General features: G+C 39.7%; 1 long non-coding RNA gene across 1 annotated transcript; it reads right to left on the bottom strand.

The window, feature by feature from the left end:
* Positions 1–993: 993 nt before the first annotated feature.
* On the bottom strand, positions 994–4,923 carry LOC121371933. The gene is made up of 2 exons (XR_005957853.1): positions 4,786–4,923; positions 994–1,266 (listed from the first exon to the last, which is right to left on the bottom strand). It is a non-coding gene; the product is annotated as an uncharacterized LOC121371933 (long non-coding RNA).
* Positions 4,924–19,220: the final 14,297 nt, after the last annotated feature.

Here is a 19,220-nt window from a genome sequence, read left to right as displayed (position 1 = left end):
TGTTTCCGCCGTGCCTGTTCAGACTTTTACAGAAGACTGCTTCCCATATTGTTTTCAGTAGAACAAACTTCAGTGGTAGCTTTGACACCATCACTGAACATTATTTCTTACAGATATCTTTACTATCGGAGACTTTCCAGTAACAATAATCTGACATGCTACCTGTGTGTGGCAGTTGGCCAACGAGTGAGACACAGTGGTACTCGCTGTACACCAGACATGCTCCACTCCAGCATTACATCCTTTGACATGCAATACTGATGCTGTCACTACATACTATATGGCATTCGACTTGAAATTCTTACCCAAATGATACCGGGTACAAAATACCCAGGTACAGTTTTTTAATTGAAAAAAGCAAATCCTAATTTTCTTAATTATTATTTTCATATTATTATTTTAAGACGAAAATAGAAGCAGAGAATATTAGTGCAATTAGCATGTGAAGTACCTCTAACTAGTGGTGTTCCAGTGATCGATTATAATCGAAAATTTATCGCATTGGCTCATACGATGTGATAATCGATTATAACAATCCATAATCGATTGTGTGGGGAAATGTTAACTGTAACTGTTCCTCCAGCTTAGATAATAAAATTGATGGAAATAGGCAGTGGTTTAAGTTTGTTTTCATGTGTACATCACGAAAAAATAGATTGAATAGTTAATAAAGGTACAATTAGCCATTTGCAGGGTGCACACGACAATAAGTACATGGTCCTTATAATTCAAAGCCTTATTATGGTCATGGAACTTTGAAGTCTAATCAATTGTGTAATCGAAAGTTGATCGGTTGGTGTCAACCGATTATAACCGATGATCGATGATGGAATCCCAACTGATTCCCATCACTACCTCTAGCATACTTTAATAGTAAAAAGGCTGGAAACAAAGAGGTTCACAATTCTGCTGCCTTCTCTTGCCTCTCACTCTTCAGCTTATGGCTGGCAATTACATATTAATTACATAATAAATAATAACATAATATCCAGGTTTTTATCAACAACATAATGGTATTTTTTTATGAGTTTCAGCCGTGTGTGTGTGTGTGGTTTCTTATACGTCATAAAGAAAGCAATTTCCATGCTGCTTATTTCATTGGATGATATGGCTGTGGCGACCGGGTCATCACCTAGGAGAAGCCAATCGTATGTTTATCCAATGAGGGACAGATGTTTGTCTCGTGTGGCCATTCGTGCCAGTCACGTATTTTCGCATGAGGTATGTGATGATGTAGACAGTCTAGAAGACAGTCGCAGCAAGCTCCTAGAACAGGGTTAAAACAGACTATTATTGAAATTAGAAAGTTATTTGTAATAAAGATAATGTGACTGACTTGACAGTCCAGCGACTTACTCACTTGAATACGATACAGAGCTCACTAGTATTAATAATATTTAGATATATTGTTCATTATTGCTCTGTGAAGTAGGCCTACATGCATATAACTACAGACCCATTTAAATAAAATAAAATTAAACTAACAATTTGTTTTCTGAACTGTTCGTAGTCAGTATTGACATCTTTTTTTTTAAATTATCGAATTAAACTATTTCGTTTTAATGTTGCATGAGTAAACTTAATTAAAGTTCTATTGGCATTTTCTAATAAATGGTGGTTCTGAACAGATACATCGTGCCTTGTTTAGGAACAACATTTATGTTTATTATATTTGTATGCTTTTTACAGATATGGAGAATGGTCGTCAAAACACTTATGCTTTTCAGTTATAAAAACAGTTGAAATGACAGTTATATTAATACTATAACCAAATAAACGAAGGATCTAGATTGAAAATATATCCAGTTTTAAAAAAGATTAGTGTTTTATAAACTAATAATTTATTAGTATATTTACTTCCTAACCATGATGAGCCAATTGCGTGTGTGTGTGTGTGCGTACATATATATATACTACTCAAAAGAATTTAAGGGTCAAAAATTTATAACCAAATAAGTTTCAGAGTGTATTAGATTGATGATGTAAACTACACCAAAAATTTAATTTATTGTTCCATATTTACAAAAAACCACAAATAAACGTCACTGTATACAAGAAAGTCACATGACATACTGTCAAAGTTGAAGGTTGTCAAACATGGATTTTACACAGAACATTCGTTTAATAGTGTGTGAATCCACCCCTGGCGCGAATACACTCGACACATCGTTGCCTCATGCTGTTGATCAGACGTCTGAAGAACTCTTGGGGAATGGCCTGCCACTCTGCCATAAGAAGTTGACCCAGATCATGAAGGTTGGCCGAAGGGGCATGGTTATCCCGAACTCTCCTGCCTAATTCGTCCCAGGCCCCCTCTATTGGGGCCAAGTCAGGCGAATATGCTGGCCAATCCATCCTGGCGATACCTTGTTGTCTGAGAAAGTCCGTTACCACCCTGGCGCGGTGGGGTTTGGCATTGTTTTATCCTGCAGAACTGCCCCGCCGCCAATCTGCTGAAGGCCTGGGAGAACCAACGGCCGGATAATCTCATTCAGATAGCGGATTCCATTCAGATTGCCATCCACCACATAGAGGGGGGTCCTGTGGTGGATAGAGATGCCGCCCCACACCATGACGCTGCCACCACCGAACCGGTGACGTTGTCTAACGTTAACGTCAGCGAAGCGCTCCCCAGGACGTCTGTAGACACGAACCCGACCGTCGTTGAACTGGAGACTAAACCTGGACTCATCAGTGAACATCACTCGACCCCACTGAACACGTTGCCACCACAGATGAAGCGTGCACCAGTGACATCTGGTCGTTCTGTGACGTGGTAGGAGTGGTGGTCGAACAGCCTGGCGACGGCAGCGTAGATTATTGGCTCTCAGACGATTGCGTATGGTTTGATCAGACACTCGAGTTCCAGTCGCAGTCCGCAGATTGTCACGTAATCGGCGTGCAGTGGTTGTGCGTTGACGTAGAGCCATATTGGTGATGTAGCGGTCCTCTCTATTTGTAGTGCTTCGGAGTCTTCCCGAACGTGGACGATTTCGAACAGAATTCGTTGCTTGGTACCGCTGCCACAGTCGGCCAACGACACTCTGACTGACACCAAGTCTCAGAGCAACATTTCTTTGCGTATTGCCATCCGGAAGCCAAGCAATAGCCCTTCCTCGATCTTCGATAGTCAGTTGACGTCGTACCATTGTCGAATTTAGAGTGTGCACCGTACACGAACGCAAGCTCCAATTATACGGAAATTCAGCATTGGGAACATGGAATACACATGCAAAGCGAGCAAATGAAGCGCTTTGTGAAAAAGCAAGTTATGGGCACTTAGCAGACCTTTCGCTTTCGCCCTAATTTACGTGCAAATGTAAGCATGTTTTCGCCATTAGAACTAGTCGACAGTGTCAACGACAGTGGATTTTAATTCATTTATGGGTTGCTTAGACCCACTTTCGTCAAAATGGAACAATACCATGCGTGACATTATGGTCTAGCTAATATAATTGACATTCAGAAAATAATGTCGAAAATATCGTCTGACCCTTAAATTCTTTTGAGTAGTATATATATGAAATGGTATATCTTTATCATAAACAGAACATAATTTCATAATTAACTGTATAAATTAAATAGTTATTTGTAATATATTTGATAGCCATCTTGGAAATGGTAGCTGTTTTGGTGGTGTTTGCCATTCATAACCATGTTGGGTTACAATAATTATTGTTTCTACATGTAACAAAGTAAATGCACACCAACATTTCATGTTTTTTCAATCAATTCCGGGAAATCTGGCCCGTTACCTACTGAACAACTAATTCATAATTGTCGCATGTTAATGAAGATTTCAAAAATGACATGCATGACAAAATAATAATTCGAGAATATCGACCAAAAAACCCAACCCTTCGTGTTCATACTATCAAAAAATAATTAATATATGTTGTCATATTGCTATGACTGTCACTATGGCAATGTGCTAGATGTGATGGAAATTTAGGCGTGGTAGCTGTTTTCTGACAGAGAAAATCAATCGGCTGATTGCTTTTGCTCGTTTTTCAAAGCCTGGAGTTTAGCTTTGATCACAGTGTGCACTAACCAGACATATTGTCGGTGTATCTTCATCAAGGAAAGGGAATGAAGTTTTGTTTAACGACGTCTCAGCACATTTTAAACTAGGGTATTTGGAGTCTGACAAATGGTTATTTCAACACATAGAGAGAGAGAGAGAGAGAGGAGAGAGAGAGAGAGAGAGAGAGAGAGAGAGAGAGAGAGAGAGAGAGACAGACATACAGAGAGAGAGAGAGAGAGAGAGAGAGACAGACAGAGAGACGGAGACAGGCAGCAGACAGAGAGTCAGAGAGAGAGAGAGGCAGAGCCCACTGCAGCAATGGATATATGAGATGGTCCTTCCACCCCACCCAACTTGTACTCAAAAATGTATTTGAGTATTTTACGCCCCTAGGCCACTAATATCCCCCCCCCCCCCTTCCCCGCTGCCTCCAAAACCATAAAAGTAATACCATGTAGGCCTCGGATGTGGTCAGTTAGATACGATAGTTTACCGAATTAATCAATCAGTGTTTTATACAAAATTCCTTCAGTTTGCATTTTACACCCCATTTTTTCTCTCAGTAAACCAAGCTTCAGTGACAGCTTTGTCATCCTCAGTGAACACCATTTTGAAAAATATTGGGAGTTAAGCTAAAAATTCAGCCGACTCGAATAAAAACCCGCCAGACCGAACATGATTCACTCGAATTAATGAGTGATTATATCTACATAAAATAATTGTCGGTCCGACTGGACGACAGGCAAAACAAATTTCCTGACCTGTGGTGATGTTGACCGGCAGAAACCAGTCGGGTCGGCAGTATTTTGACCCCTGCTGTACTATCAGATACGTCAACATACTCTGACGGGCCACTTACATTTGATTAACAAGTGCGACCTGGCGATACTCGATGTGCATCAGACTTGCACTAGCCTACGTGCATGCGACTCAAGCATTACGTCATTCGTATGCAGTATTGATCCTGCCACTATTCATAAGGCATTCGACATCCTGTCCCAGGACTGTCCACTGGCCATGTCAGATCTCAGACCCTGGATAGGCGTGCTTGAACCTTTTGGATATGGGCACGTTAATGGAGTTCCTGCTTCCCGCATTCGACATGAATACTTGAAATGTTTACCACATATTGGTAATACCCATATGACAGTAGGAGCAAAATCTTATTAAGTTATTACTCGGGAAAGAGAGGGTAGCCTGCAATTTATTATTATTATTATTATTTTTATTTATTTATTTTTATTTTATTTTATTTATTTTTGTGAGTGGGGCGGGGGGGGGGGGGGGCTGTACCAATCATGATGCATTGGTTGGAACGGGGTGGGGGATATGTCCATAAAAGGGCAATCGAACCTGCAACTCATCGCACTTCAGAACTAAACCCCTCTCAAATGAAAACTTGAGATTTAGGTATTGTCATTGATACTGCATTTATACCGCAGAGTGTAATCATCTTGGACCGCCAAGGGAAGATATATTTGGTAGACAAAAATGTGATTGAATCATTTCGATTCCACCCTGAACTTATCTTGAAGTTTTTACGAGTTAATTAAGTTCTATTGGGCATTTTCGAATAATGGGGTTCTGAACAGATACATCGTTCCTTGTTTAGGAACAACATTTATGTTATTATAGTTTGTATGCTTTTTTAAAGAATGAGAATGGTTCCCCGGGGTTTTTTCAAAACACTTATGCTTTTCAGTATATAAAAACCGTTGAAATGACAGTTATATTATACTATAACCAAATAAACGAAGGATCTCGATTGAAAAACTATATCCAGTTTTAAAAAGATTAGTGTTTATAAACTAATAATTTATTAGTATATGTTACTTCCTAACCATGATGAGCCAATTGCGTGTGTGTGTGTGTGCGTACATATATATATACTACTCAAAAGAATTTAAGGGTCAAAAATTTATAACCAAATAAGTTTCAGAGTGTATTAGATTGATGATGTAAACTACACCAAAAATTTAATTTATTGTTCCATATTTACAAAAAACCACAAAATAAACGTCACTGTATACAAGAAAGTCACATGACATAACTGTCAAAGTTGAAGGTTGTCAAAACATGGATTTTACACAGTACATTCGTTTAAATAGTGTGTGAATCCACCCCTGGCGCGGAATACACTCGACAACATCGTTGCCTCATGCTGTTGATCAGACGTCTGAAGAACTCTTGGGGAATGGCCTGCCACTCTGCCATAAGAAGTTGACCCAGATCATGAAGGTTGGCCGAAGGGGCATGGTTATCCCGAACTCTCCTGCCTAATTCGTCCCAGGCCCCCTCTATTGGGGCCAAGTCAGGCGAATATGCTGGCCAATCCATCCTGGCGATACCTTGTTGTCTGAGAAAGTCCGTTACCACCCTGGCGCGGTGGGGTCTGGCATTGTTTTATCCTGCAGAACTGCCCCGCCGCCAATCTGCTGAAGGCCTGGGAGAACCAACGGCCGGATAATCTCATTCAGATAGCGGATTCCATTCAGATTGCCATCCACCACATAGAGGGGGGTCCTGTGGTGGATAGAGATGCCGCCCCACACCATGACGCTGCCACCACCGAAACGGTGACGTTGTCTAACGTTAACGTCAGCGAAGCGCTCCCCAGGACGTCTGTAGACACGAAACCCGACCGTCGTTGAAACTGGAGACTAAACCTGGACTCATCAGTGAACATCACTCGACCCCACTGAACACGTTGCCACCACAGATGAGCGTGCACCAGTGACATCTGGTCGTTCTGTGGACGTGGTAGGAGTGGTGGTCGAACAGCCTGGCGACGGCAGCGTAGATTATTGGCTCTCAGACGATTGCGTATGGTTTGATCAGACACTCGAGTTCCAGTCGCAGTCCGCAGATTGTCACGTAATCGGCGTGCAGTGGTTGTGCGTTGACGTAGAGCCATATTGGTGATGTAGCGGTCCTCTCTATTTGTAGTGCTTCGGAGTCTTCCCGAACGTGGACGATTTCGAACAGAATTCGTTGCTTGGTACCGCTGCCACAGTCGGCCAACGACACTCTGACTGACACCAAGTCTCAGAGCAACATTTCTTTGCGTATTTTCCATCCGGAAGCCAAGCAATAGCCCTTCCTCGATCTTCGATAGTCAGTTGACGTCGTACCATTGTCGAATTTAGAGTGTGCACCGTACACGAACGCAAGCTCCAATTATACGGAAATTCAGCATTGGGAACATGGAATACACATGCAAAGCGAGCAAATGAAGCGCTTTGTGAAAAAGCAAGTTATGGGCACTTAGCAGACCTTTCGCTTTCGCCCTAATTTACGTGCAAATGTAAGCATGTTTTCGCCATTAGAACTAGTCGACAGTGTCAACGACAGTGGATTTTAATTCATTTATGGGTTTGCTTAGACCCACTTTCGTCAAAATGGAACAATACCATGCGTGACATTATGGTCTAGCTAATATAATTGACATTCAGAAAATAATGTCGAAAATATCGTCTGACCCTTAAATTCTTTTGAGTAGTATATATATGAAATGGTATATCTTTATCATAAACAGAACATAATTTCATAATTAACTGTATAAATTAAATAGTTATTTGTAATATATTTGATAGCCATCTTGGAAATGGTAGCTGTTTTGGTGGTGTTGCCATTCATAACCATGTTGGGTTACAATAATTATTGTTTCTACTACATGTAACAAAGTAAATGCACACCAACATTTCATGTTTTTTCAATCAATTCCGGGAAATCTGGCCCGTTACCTACTGAACAACTAATTCATAATTGTCGCATGTTAATGAAGATTTCAAAAATGACATGCATGACAAAATAATAATTCGAGAATATCGACCAAAAAACCCAACCCTTCGTGTTCATACTATCAAAAAATAATTAATATATGTTGTCATATTGCTATGACTGTCACTATGGCAATGTGCTAGATGTGATGGAAATTTAGGCGTGGTAGCTGTTTTCTGACAGAGAAAATCAATCGGCTGATTGCTTTTGCTCGTTTTTTCAAAGCCTGGAGTTTAGCTTTGATCACAGTGTGCACTAACCAGAACATATTGTCGGTGTATCTTCATCAAGGAAAGGGAATGAAGTTTTGTTTAACGACGTCTCAGCACATTTTAAACTAGGGTATTTGGAGTCTGACAAATGGTTATTTCAACACATAGAGAGAGAGAGAGAGAGAGAGAGAGAGAGAGAGAGAGAGAGAGAGAGAGAGAGAGACAGAGAGACAGACATACAGAGAGAGAGAGAGAGAGAGAGAGAGAGACAGACAGAGAGACAGAGACAGGCAGCAGACAGAGAGTCAGAGAGAGAGAGAGGCAGAGCCCACTGCAGCAATGGATATATGAGATGGTCCTTCCACCCCACCCAACTTGTACTCAAAAATGTATTTGAGTATTTTACGCCCCTAGGCCACTAATATCCCCCCCCCCCCCTTCCCCGCTGCCTCCAAAACCATAAAAGTAATACCATGTAGGCCTCGGATGTGGTCAGTTAGATACGATAGTTTACCGAATTAATCAATCAGTGTTTTATACAAAATTCCTTCAGTTTGCATTTTACACCCCATTTTTTCTCTCAGTAAACCAAGCTTCAGTGACAGCTTTGTCATCCTCAGTGAACACCATTTTGAAAAATATTGGGAGTTAAGCTAAAAATTTCAGCCGACTCGAATAAAAACCCGCCAGACCGAACATGATTCACTCGAATTAATGAGTGATTATATCTACATAAAATAATTGTCGGTCCGACTGGACGACAGGCAAAACAAATTTCCTGACCTGTGGTGATGTTGACCGGCAGAAACCAGTCGGGTCGGCAGTATTTTGACCCCTGCTGTACTATCAGATACGTCAACATACTCTGACGGGCCACTTACATTTGATTAACAAGTGCGACCTGGCGATACTCGATGTGCATCAGACTTGCACTAGCCTACGTGCATGCGACTCGAGCATTACGTCATTCGTATGCAGTATTGATCCTGCCACTATTCATAAGGCATTCGACATCCTGTCCCAGGACTGTCCACTGGCCATGTCAGATCTCAGACCCTGGATAGGCGTGCTTGAACCTTTTGGATATGGGCACGTTAATGGAGTTCCTGCTTCCCGCATTCGACATGAATACTTGAAATGTTTACCACATATTGGTAATACCCATATGACAGTAGGAGCAAAATCTTATTATCAAGTTATTACTCGGGAAAGAGAGGGTAGCCTGCAATTTATTATTATTATTATTATTTATATTTATTAATTTTTATTTTATTTTATTTATTTTGTGTGTGTGGCGGGGGGGGGGGGGGGGCTGTACCAATCATGATGCATTGGTTGGAACGGGGTGGGGGATATGTCCATAAAAGGGCAATCGAACCTGCAACTCATCGCACTTCAGAACTAAACCCCTCTCAAATGAAAACTTGAGATTTAGGTATTGTCATTGATACTGCATTTATACCGCAGAGTGTAATCATCTTGGACCGCCAAGGGAAGATATATTTGGTAGACAAAATGTGATTGAATCATTTCGATTCCACCCTGAACTTATCTTGAAGTTTTTACGAGATACTGATTTTTATTTGAAATTTTAACATACTTACCTGATACGTATACCTTTGCACGGCTCTTTACACTGTGTTTCTTTTTAAACTTGATTTTAGAATATTTTGTATTGATTTTTATCATCAATTAATTTTTATATTTACAATTGTGTGACACTTTATAGCCGATATATTTTTGCGCTGAGGTGTCGTTAAACATTAATTCATGCATTATACCACAGACAGGGTAAATTAACAGATATGACATTATGGATGTAAATCTCGGAGGGAGAGAGGGAGAGAGAGAGAGAGAGAGAGAGAGAGACAAGTTCGACATCTGTAGTAGCTGAAAAGGGGACTTCGAACCGCCATCTGTTACGTTTGCCGCTATCTGTTCTACCAGTGTGTATATGGGACATCAACCCGCCATGTGTTGTACGATCGTTAGATGATCACATAATTGTGGAATGTATTAAAGGTACCTACAGTACTATTACGTTACAGGCTTTAACAGCACTGTGGAGAAATGTATTATCGCTGCACTAACAGAGCTGAGGTATGTGTCCAGGTTAGCGTACCTGAACCTTAAGTGGACATAAGCACGAACATAGCGTTCAAACAAGCAACACAATTTTTATAAGGACACTGCTTTGCACGCATTCGAATCGGATGAGGATATAATGCATTTTAGTGATGAAATTCTGTCAAGGCTCAAACATGCTGTCATGAGCATAGGATATCTTGTCCAAAACTGATTAGATTGAAAGAAAAATCGCTGCTACTTTTATTACCGTGTTAACCTTTATAAATTATACACTTCCACACATACAGGATAGCTCATACCACAGTAATTGAAAAGCACGTACTAGTAATGAAGAACCAGTCCGTATATTTGGCTTACATATACTTACCATTAAACATAGTCGTGCACTCTTTCTGGGTTAGAGTACGTGTATTGGGAAATAAAAACCATATCTGACAACATGAAACCCGATAGCTAAGTTTGACCGACACTTGACGTACACTGGTTATTGCATTTGGTTGATGGTGTACCGTTTCCGATTCAATATACGCACGGTATCTCACGCACTTCAACTTTATGTTCGTGCTTATATCAAATGAAGGTTCACGCACGCTATCATGGGAACACATTTCAGCTATATGAGATGTCAGCCCAGAACAGTGGTTAGTGTTAGTTTTTTATTATCTTTTTTAGTAACAGTGCTAATAAGAGAGCAGGCAGGTGTGGTGGCCTTACATCTGCTCATTGAGTCCTTAAAAACTCGCTATGGGTTGACAGCCGTTATCGGGATGCGAATCCAGTACCTACCAGCCTTAAGTCCGATGGCTTAAACCACTGAGCCATCGCGAATGCGAATGCTAATAATTTTTACCACTAGAGTTTCGAGCATGTCCGTCCCGGTGCCCGTCTCTGGATAGCCAGGGACTTGTGCCGGGACAGAATTTTTTTTTAATTAAGTGGACAATTTTGAAATTTACATCCAAAAATTAAATAGTGGGCCTTTAAAATTTTGATGCGCATCTCTAATTAATATAATTAATAAAAAAAAATTCTACTCATTAAATTTGGTCGCTAGATTAGATCGGGTGGTCAAAAAGAAATTAAGTAAGATCGGTGGCCTGACTCGGGATGGAGGGGGGAGGGGTAGAGTTGAAAATGGGCAGAATTTAGAATTTTGAATTAAAAAAAAAGAAAAAAGTTACAAGCCAAAAATAAAAAGAATTAACTGCTCGGTCGAAAATTTATATAATTTTGGAGCATTTTAGAAGGACAGTCCAAAAATAAAGAAGAGAAAGAAGAGAGGATCGGACTAGTCAATAATATCAACAAAAAAAAAAAGTAATTTCGACATAAACTTTTGAACGAAGGTCTAAAAGTTTAAAGTCCGATTTGTATATCCACGTGAGTGGCCTCGTTAAGGCCGTTAGGGTGCACAGCTTGTAGGGACGAGACGGGTTGCATCCCGTCAAGAAAACCCCTAGACTGACAGTCAATAGACGTTGAAAGTGTAGTTCTGTGCTGAATTACAGATCTTGAGAAGCCGGATCCGTCTGAACGAGAGAGAGAGAATCAGACTAGGGTATAGTCCTGTCGTCATGGGTTGGTATAGTGGTGCGGACGGGCCCGACTCCGGAGGATACGAGATGGTATCACAATAAAACAAAGTAAAGTCTAGAAAAGAGTAGTAGGGGCCGACCGCGCCTCCTATTTCTTCTTAGAGTGGGGCGGTCAATCTTCCAGTGCTGCTAGGATAGGCTCGGACATGTAGAGACTAAACGCGAACAACCGTGGCGTTCTGCAGAATGGCCATCATACGAGTCACGAAAAAAACAAGTCAACATAGTCAGACGGAAAAGTGGAGGCAAGGAATCTCGCTAAAAAAGAATCCAACATGGTGGTGCAGACTGTCGAAACGTGAAGCGTTCCAGCGTTCAATCAGTTCCAATGGCCGCATACATCCCAGTACAAAACTTCACTTCGCTGACAAAAACAACGAAGCGAAGGATCCCCAAGTCGAGCCGCGAAAGCACGTGCAGTGTGCACAAGCGAGACAGACACGTCTTACCGTGATGAGCTCTAGACTGAGAATCACTGCGCCACCGAGGCCGGTTAAACGCACGATTTATAGGCTGGCACTGCTGACGTAATGGTTACGCTGTTAGTTTTATGGATGACAGGTACTCGGTTGATGGGTGTCATGTTGGTTTTTGTTTGTTCGTTTTTTAACGAAATCAGTGCCACGTAATTATTGCACTGGTCCCTAACAAACATGTACATATGCAAAAGCTTCTGACTTGGTCGTAGTTTTTTTTTTTTTCTGTGTAATTTTACATAGTACTTATTTAACATATAATATATAAAAATATTTTCTTCACATCTGATAACCAGTGATTGTACTAACCATTAAAAGACCGGCCTCGGTGGCGTCGTGGCAGGTCATCGGTCTACAGGCTGGTAGGTGCTGGGTTCGGATCCCAGTCGAGGCATGGGATTTTTAATCCAGATACCGACTCCAAACCCTGAGTGAGTGCTCCGCAAGGCTCAATGGGTAGGTGTGAAGCACTTGCACCGACCAGTGATCCTTAAATGGTTTAACAAAGGCCATGGTTTGTGCTATCCTGCCTGTGGGAAGCGCAAATAAAAGATCCCTTGCTGCTAATCGGAAGAGTAGTCCATGTAGTGGCGACAGCGGGTTTCCTCTCAAAATCTGTGTGGTCCTTAACCATATGTCTGACGCCATATAACCGTAAATAAAATGTGTTGAGTGCGTCGTTAAATAAAAAACTTTTTTAAAACTTTTTTTTAACCATTAAAAGAAAAAGAAAAGAGGAAACAGTACGGAAATGGAAAGTTTGTTTTGTTTAACGACACCACTAGAGCACATTGATTTATTAATCATCGGCTATTGGATGTCAAACATTTGGCAATTTTGACATAGTCTCAGAGAGGGAAACCTGCTACATTTTTTTTTCCATTACTAGCAAGGGGTAAGTCTTTTATATGCACCATCCCACAGACAGGATGACACACACCACGGCCTTTGATATACCAATCGTGGTGTACTGACTGAAACGAGAAATAGCCCAATGGGCCACCGACGGGATCGATCTCTGACCGACCGCGCATCAAGCGAGCGCTTTACCACTGATCTACGTCCCGCCCCTCCAAACTCTCAACGAGTTGTGAAGGAAATCAAATAGAGAAATGCATGTTCAAAAGACACAACCACACTATTTCTTCAATGGTTATTTTTATTATTTCTGTCCAATACTGATCGTCAAAGAAACATCTTTATTATCTTTATCTTGAAAACACAGATGGTGGAGGGGGAGGGGGATTCCGTTGCAATAGAGTTAGAGAGGTTTGTGTGGACAATTCCAATTATACATTTGTATCGTTTGCTTGACAGACAGAGAGAGAGAGAGAGAGAGAGAGAGAGAGAGAGAGAGAGAGAGAGAGAGAGAGAGAGAGAGAGAGAGAGAGAGAGAGAGAGAGAGAGGGAGAGGGAGAGAGAGAGAGCGTAAATTTGCAAAATGAAGTAGATTTATTGAGTTTACACAATTTTTCATTTATCAGTTTAATTACTAATTTTTAAATGATATAATTAAAAAAAAATTTAATTTAATACTATTTATTAATATTTCCAAATATTTCCAAATATTTCCAAAAATATAAATACAAGCATTACAATATATTAGTAATTAACGTGACCAAGGCAAAAAGTCCTATCAGATTGAGTATATGCAAAGTTTGTCATCGGCTGTTCATTGATTTTTTTTGATTTTTTATTATTATTATTGATTTTTTTGTTACACGATAAAATATAGCTGTTATATAATTTTCTTTTAAATACGTACATTGTATATTAGTATTACTTTCAACTATAAACAAACAAAACACATTTGATATGGTGAATTGTTAAATTAAATCCTATTCCCGCTTTGATATTTATGATTTTATATTGCCCAATCGTCTGCTATAATTTGGGATCAGTGGTGAAAGACTTAATAGGGCCTAGGCCTACTGCTTTTGTCTGGCTTAGGGCCTACTTATATTTGGATTTACTACGTTTGTCACTATATGTGTATATTTGATTATTGGCTCAAATTATGCATAAATATATTTAGTCTACATCATTAGTAACAAATAAAACACATTTAGAATCTGAATGAGAACGGGGGGGGGGGGGGGGGAGGTTGTAGACCTATATTATTTTAGTATTCTCTTGTATGGAAGCTTCATATTATATGTATTGCATTTGATTTTATAACAAAACACTACTAAAACTAATGAGTACAAGTATTTTGTACTGGCAGGTCTGTAGCTAGTGGGGGTCATCAGGCCCGTAGCAAAAGGTATTGCATATCCTATTTCATTTTTGTCACTGAAGCGTCATATCATCATTTCGGGAGAGGGGGGGGGGGCAGTTCGATTAGATATTTGCTGGGATACGAAATTGTTTGAGGGCGTGAAGCGCCGGAGCTTCGAATGGGAGACCACGGGGCATGCTCCCACGGAACATCTAAAATATTTAAAAGCCTAAAACGCGTTTTTGTGACATCTGGAACTTAAAAAGTGATATTTTAAAACAATTATTTTGTAGACTGTATTTTTGTTATTAAGATTATATATTATTATTATTATTAGGCATATATATATATATATATATATATATATATATATATATATATATATATATATATATATATATTAATAATGAAAGTCTAGCACACAACAGGAATTAAGTATACTGACCCGAAGTATAATTATGTTAAATATTTTCGGCAATTTCATATTAATACCTTAGTCACAGAATAGGCCTACCTCAGAACTATGCGCTTCCGTAATACTATGTTCAGTTATGAAAAAGGAAGTAAATTAGCCTACTTTCTTAAACATTGTACAGGGGCGTAGGCTGGGGGGGGTTCGTACCCCCCCCCCCCCCCCCCCCCCCCCCGCCTGAAGCAAATGGTCCGCTTTTAGAACTAAAACATACAAGTTTATACATATGGAGTTTTTGGTGGTGCAAAAACAAAATAGAAAAAGGTCCACTTGGTTCATATTCGACCCCCCCCCCCCCCCCAGGTCCAGATCACGCTACGCCCCTGTTGTATCATCACGAATCACCGCCAACACATGCAGCATCTGTTTGAGAGTACATGTGTCATGTGTAGTCTTCAAAAGTAGCAAAAGGTATTGCATATCCTTAGACCTATTTCATTTTTGTCACTGACGCATCATATCATCAAAATGGCCTCTACATATTGACCGTAAAACGTTTTGAAATTAGCGTACTTGGAAATGACCAACATGATAAGCAACTTATATATTAATATGACAGGGGAGTGCTAAATGACGAAAACAAGCAAATATTGTGGACAACAGCTTTTGCGGGAGAGTTCGGATGAACACCCCCAGACCCCCCCCCCCCCTCCCAATACAGGCCTGGTCATGAGGGCACTCACTCTCCACCCCCCCTCTTTCCGCCCCCATAAATGTGGTACAAATAATAGAAACATAACCATTTGACGAGTTTTAGGTAGGCTACAATGTATGCACAGAATTCATCTGCCCCAAAAAATCCTAGTTATGGGACACAACACGAATTATTCTTTTATGGAAATATACCGGCCTCGGTGGCGTCGTGGCAGGCCATCGGTCTACAGGCTGGTAGGTACTGGGTTCGGATCCCAGTCGAGGCATGGGATTTTTAATCCAGATACCAACTCCAAACCCAGAGTGAGTGCTCCGCAAGGCTCAGTGGGTAGGTGTAAACCACTTGCACCGACCAGTGATCCATAACTGGTTCAACAAAGGCCATGGTTTGTGCTATCCTGCCTGTGGGAAGCGCAAATAAAAGATCCCTTGCTGCCTGTCGTAAAAAGAGTAGCCTATGTGGCGACAGCGGGTTTCCTCTAAAAACAGTGTCAGAATGACCATATGTTTGACGTCCAATAGCCGATGATACGATAAAAAATCAATGTGCTCTAGCGGCGTCGTTAAATAAAACAAACTTTACTCTTTTTTTATGGAAATATTCACACAAAAAATACTTTGTACAGCTAGTACTGTATGCCACTTGTTTATATTGTTTATAACAGTGCAATGCAAAAAAAAGAAAAAAGAAGCCTATTCAGACTGAGTATATGTGTAAAATAATGTTAGTCTTTTGTGTGTTTTTTAATGTTTTCTAACAGTTGAATGGGATTCACAGCTGTTACAAGGGAGAGATATGTGACAGTTATATATAGGACGACTGCCAGTCATGAGAACAATCTTTACTTGAAATTTCATCCTTCTTGCACCGCCATACAGAGGACTGCCACTCCCATATACCTTTATTTGTCATGATTAATTTTACTTGTAGAATACAGGAAATAGTCACTTTAAAAGTTTATGTGGGCACATGCCCCCAAACGCTCTAGAACTGACATAGATACATTACCATGGGAGTTAAACGAGTTCAGGTAAAGTTTTAAATACAAAATCCTATATAATCACTTGAAAATAATAGTCAAATAATATATATTTTTTATTAATAATATAATTGAAACAAATTATTTGACTGGAGTGTAAGTTATTCATTGTAAGTAATGATGTCATTTGATTCAACAATTTTGTTCATGACTGAGTGTGGTGATTAAAGGGACATTCCTGAGTTTGCTGCACTTTTTAAGATGTTACCGACTAACAGAGACTTTTTAACGATTGTAATTACATATCAAATATATTTTACTGCATAAAATATTACTGGCTGTATATTAATCGTGTTTCTGATCGTTCTAATTTTTGTACTAGGTTCAATTTCATCTTATTTCCTAAAATATAGTTTTTTCGTACATACGAAATTATTTGAAGACAAAATCCAGTTTGGGCTTCTTATAAATATTACGATGACCAGAAACACATTGAATATACAGACACTGATATTCTAAAAAAGAAAATATATTTAATATGCAAGTTTAATCGTCCAAATATTGTATTAGTCAGAAACATCTTACAATGCAGCACACTCAGGAATGTCCCTTTAATATTCTGAATCCTAGGACATGTCAGGAAAAATATTGCAATTGTATCAGCATAGAAAATCCCAGGAATTCCAGGTAAAACATGAGTAATATTATGCTTCTTTCTTTTTCCTACTATCCTCTAGTTATTTTAGACTGTAGGGTTTAAAGTTTGTTTTGTTTAACAACACCACTAGAACACATTGATTTATTAATCATCAGCTATTGAATGTCAAAGGTTTGGTAAATGTGACATATTGTCTTAGACAGGAAACCTGCTGCATTTTTCCATTAGTAGCAAGGGATCTTTTTTATGCACTATCCTACAGATAAGATAGCATATACCACAGCCTTTGATATACTGGCCATGGTGCACTGGCGGGAACAAGAATCTTTCAAGCTGAAGTTAAAAAGAAAGAAATGTTGGCTTAAAAAGATTCCAGCACTTCATGGAGATCCAAAAGAGGGTGCTGGGGGTTTGCAACCCCCTTAAACATTTGAAGTGCCCTGAAAGATCAAGTATTTAGAAGAAGAATACAATGCATTTATTGGTTGTTAGTATGGAATATGTAATTTCTTGGTCAACTTCATACATTGGCATACAGGCTTCCATTTTTGTACGGGATGGGGGAGACAGGATGATTTTTGTACAAATTAAATGAAAATGTCTGAATCTGGATAACAACATTACTGATATTAGCATTACTACCAAAAATAGCTATATAGGGTTATAAATGAAAAACTTCACATTTTTACATGGATTACAGCTAATATTGGGGATAGAATGATAAAAAATACATGGTGAAAGGCTAAGTTTGCTCAGATATCTATATAATATTTGCCTGAATTTGAGGATTGACTTCAGCACTGGGAGACAGTTCCCCACCCCGCCTCCTTGTCTCTTGTGGTTACAAGAGGCAGGACATAGCTCAATGGTACAGCGCTCGCTTGATGCGCGATCAATCTAGGATCAATTCCCATTGGTGGGCCCATTGGGTTATTTCTTGTTCCAGCCAGTGCTCGACAACTGGTTTAACAAAGGCTGTGGTATGTACTATCCTGTTTGTGGGGTGGTGCATATAAAATATCCCTTGCTGCTAATCGAAAAGAGTAGCCCATGAAGTGGCAACAGCGGGTTTCCTCTCTCATATCTGTGTGTTCCTTAACCATATGTCTGACGCCATATAACCGTAAATCAAATGTGTTGAAAATGTCATTAAATAAAGCATTTCCATTCTTCCTTCCTTCCTTATTTCAACTTCATATTTCTGTGGATGATTACCATATAGATAATTACGTGTTACTAGTATACTTTTGAATTCTGTAGATGCTCATTTTAAACATTGCATCCATTCCATGAATACTGGAGGTGCTATTTTTAAACATTGCACTCCCTCCCTAGTAAAGTCTTGCATTTGCCTGTGTATGCAGCACAATTAGGTGTCTAACATATAATAATTGCAATACTTCATCTAGAAGATGATGGAACAGGATCTAGCTCAGTCAGTAGTGTTATTACCTGATGGGCTTGGGTTGTAGGATCTAATCCTCTCTGTTCATTGGGGTTTTCCTAGTCCAACTATTGCTCATGACTAGTATATATATAAAAGGATGTAGTATATGTGTTAATTGGTCTGTGGCCATGGAGTTGTGGACTGGCTATGCCAGAATCCGAATCCATGTTGGGCGTGCCCAAACCGTAAGGATGTGGGCACATTAAAATATTTCCCATTCCCATTCCCATTGGTCTGTTGGAAAGTACACCTAAGAGATGAAAAATAGAGCAGATTTTCTCTGAGGGACTACATGTTACAAATGAATGAATAAATGAATGAATTAATATTTAATGACACCCCAGCACGAAAACGACATTGGCTATTGGGTGTCAAACACGTTAAAAGGTCCAAATGTTTGACATCCAGTTTAGCTGATGATCAGTGTTAGTCATCCAACAAACTTTAACTTCAGAAAAATGAAAGAAGAAACATGCTGCTACTGAGCAGCAAGGGATCTTTATAAGTACATTCTCACAAAAAAGACAGCACACAGCATCTTGTTTTCATATACTAGATGAAGAGCACTGGTTAAAATGGAAATAACTGATTGAGTTCCATGAGGAGTATTTATTTT

This window comes from Gigantopelta aegis, chromosome 4 (assembly GCF_016097555.1).
Source record: "Gigantopelta aegis isolate Gae_Host chromosome 4, Gae_host_genome, whole genome shotgun sequence".
Lineage (NCBI taxonomy): Eukaryota > Metazoa > Mollusca > Gastropoda > Neomphalida > Peltospiridae > Gigantopelta > Gigantopelta aegis.
The sequence above is the reverse complement of the archived record's forward strand: the minus strand, read 5'-3'. Positions and strand labels throughout refer to the sequence as shown.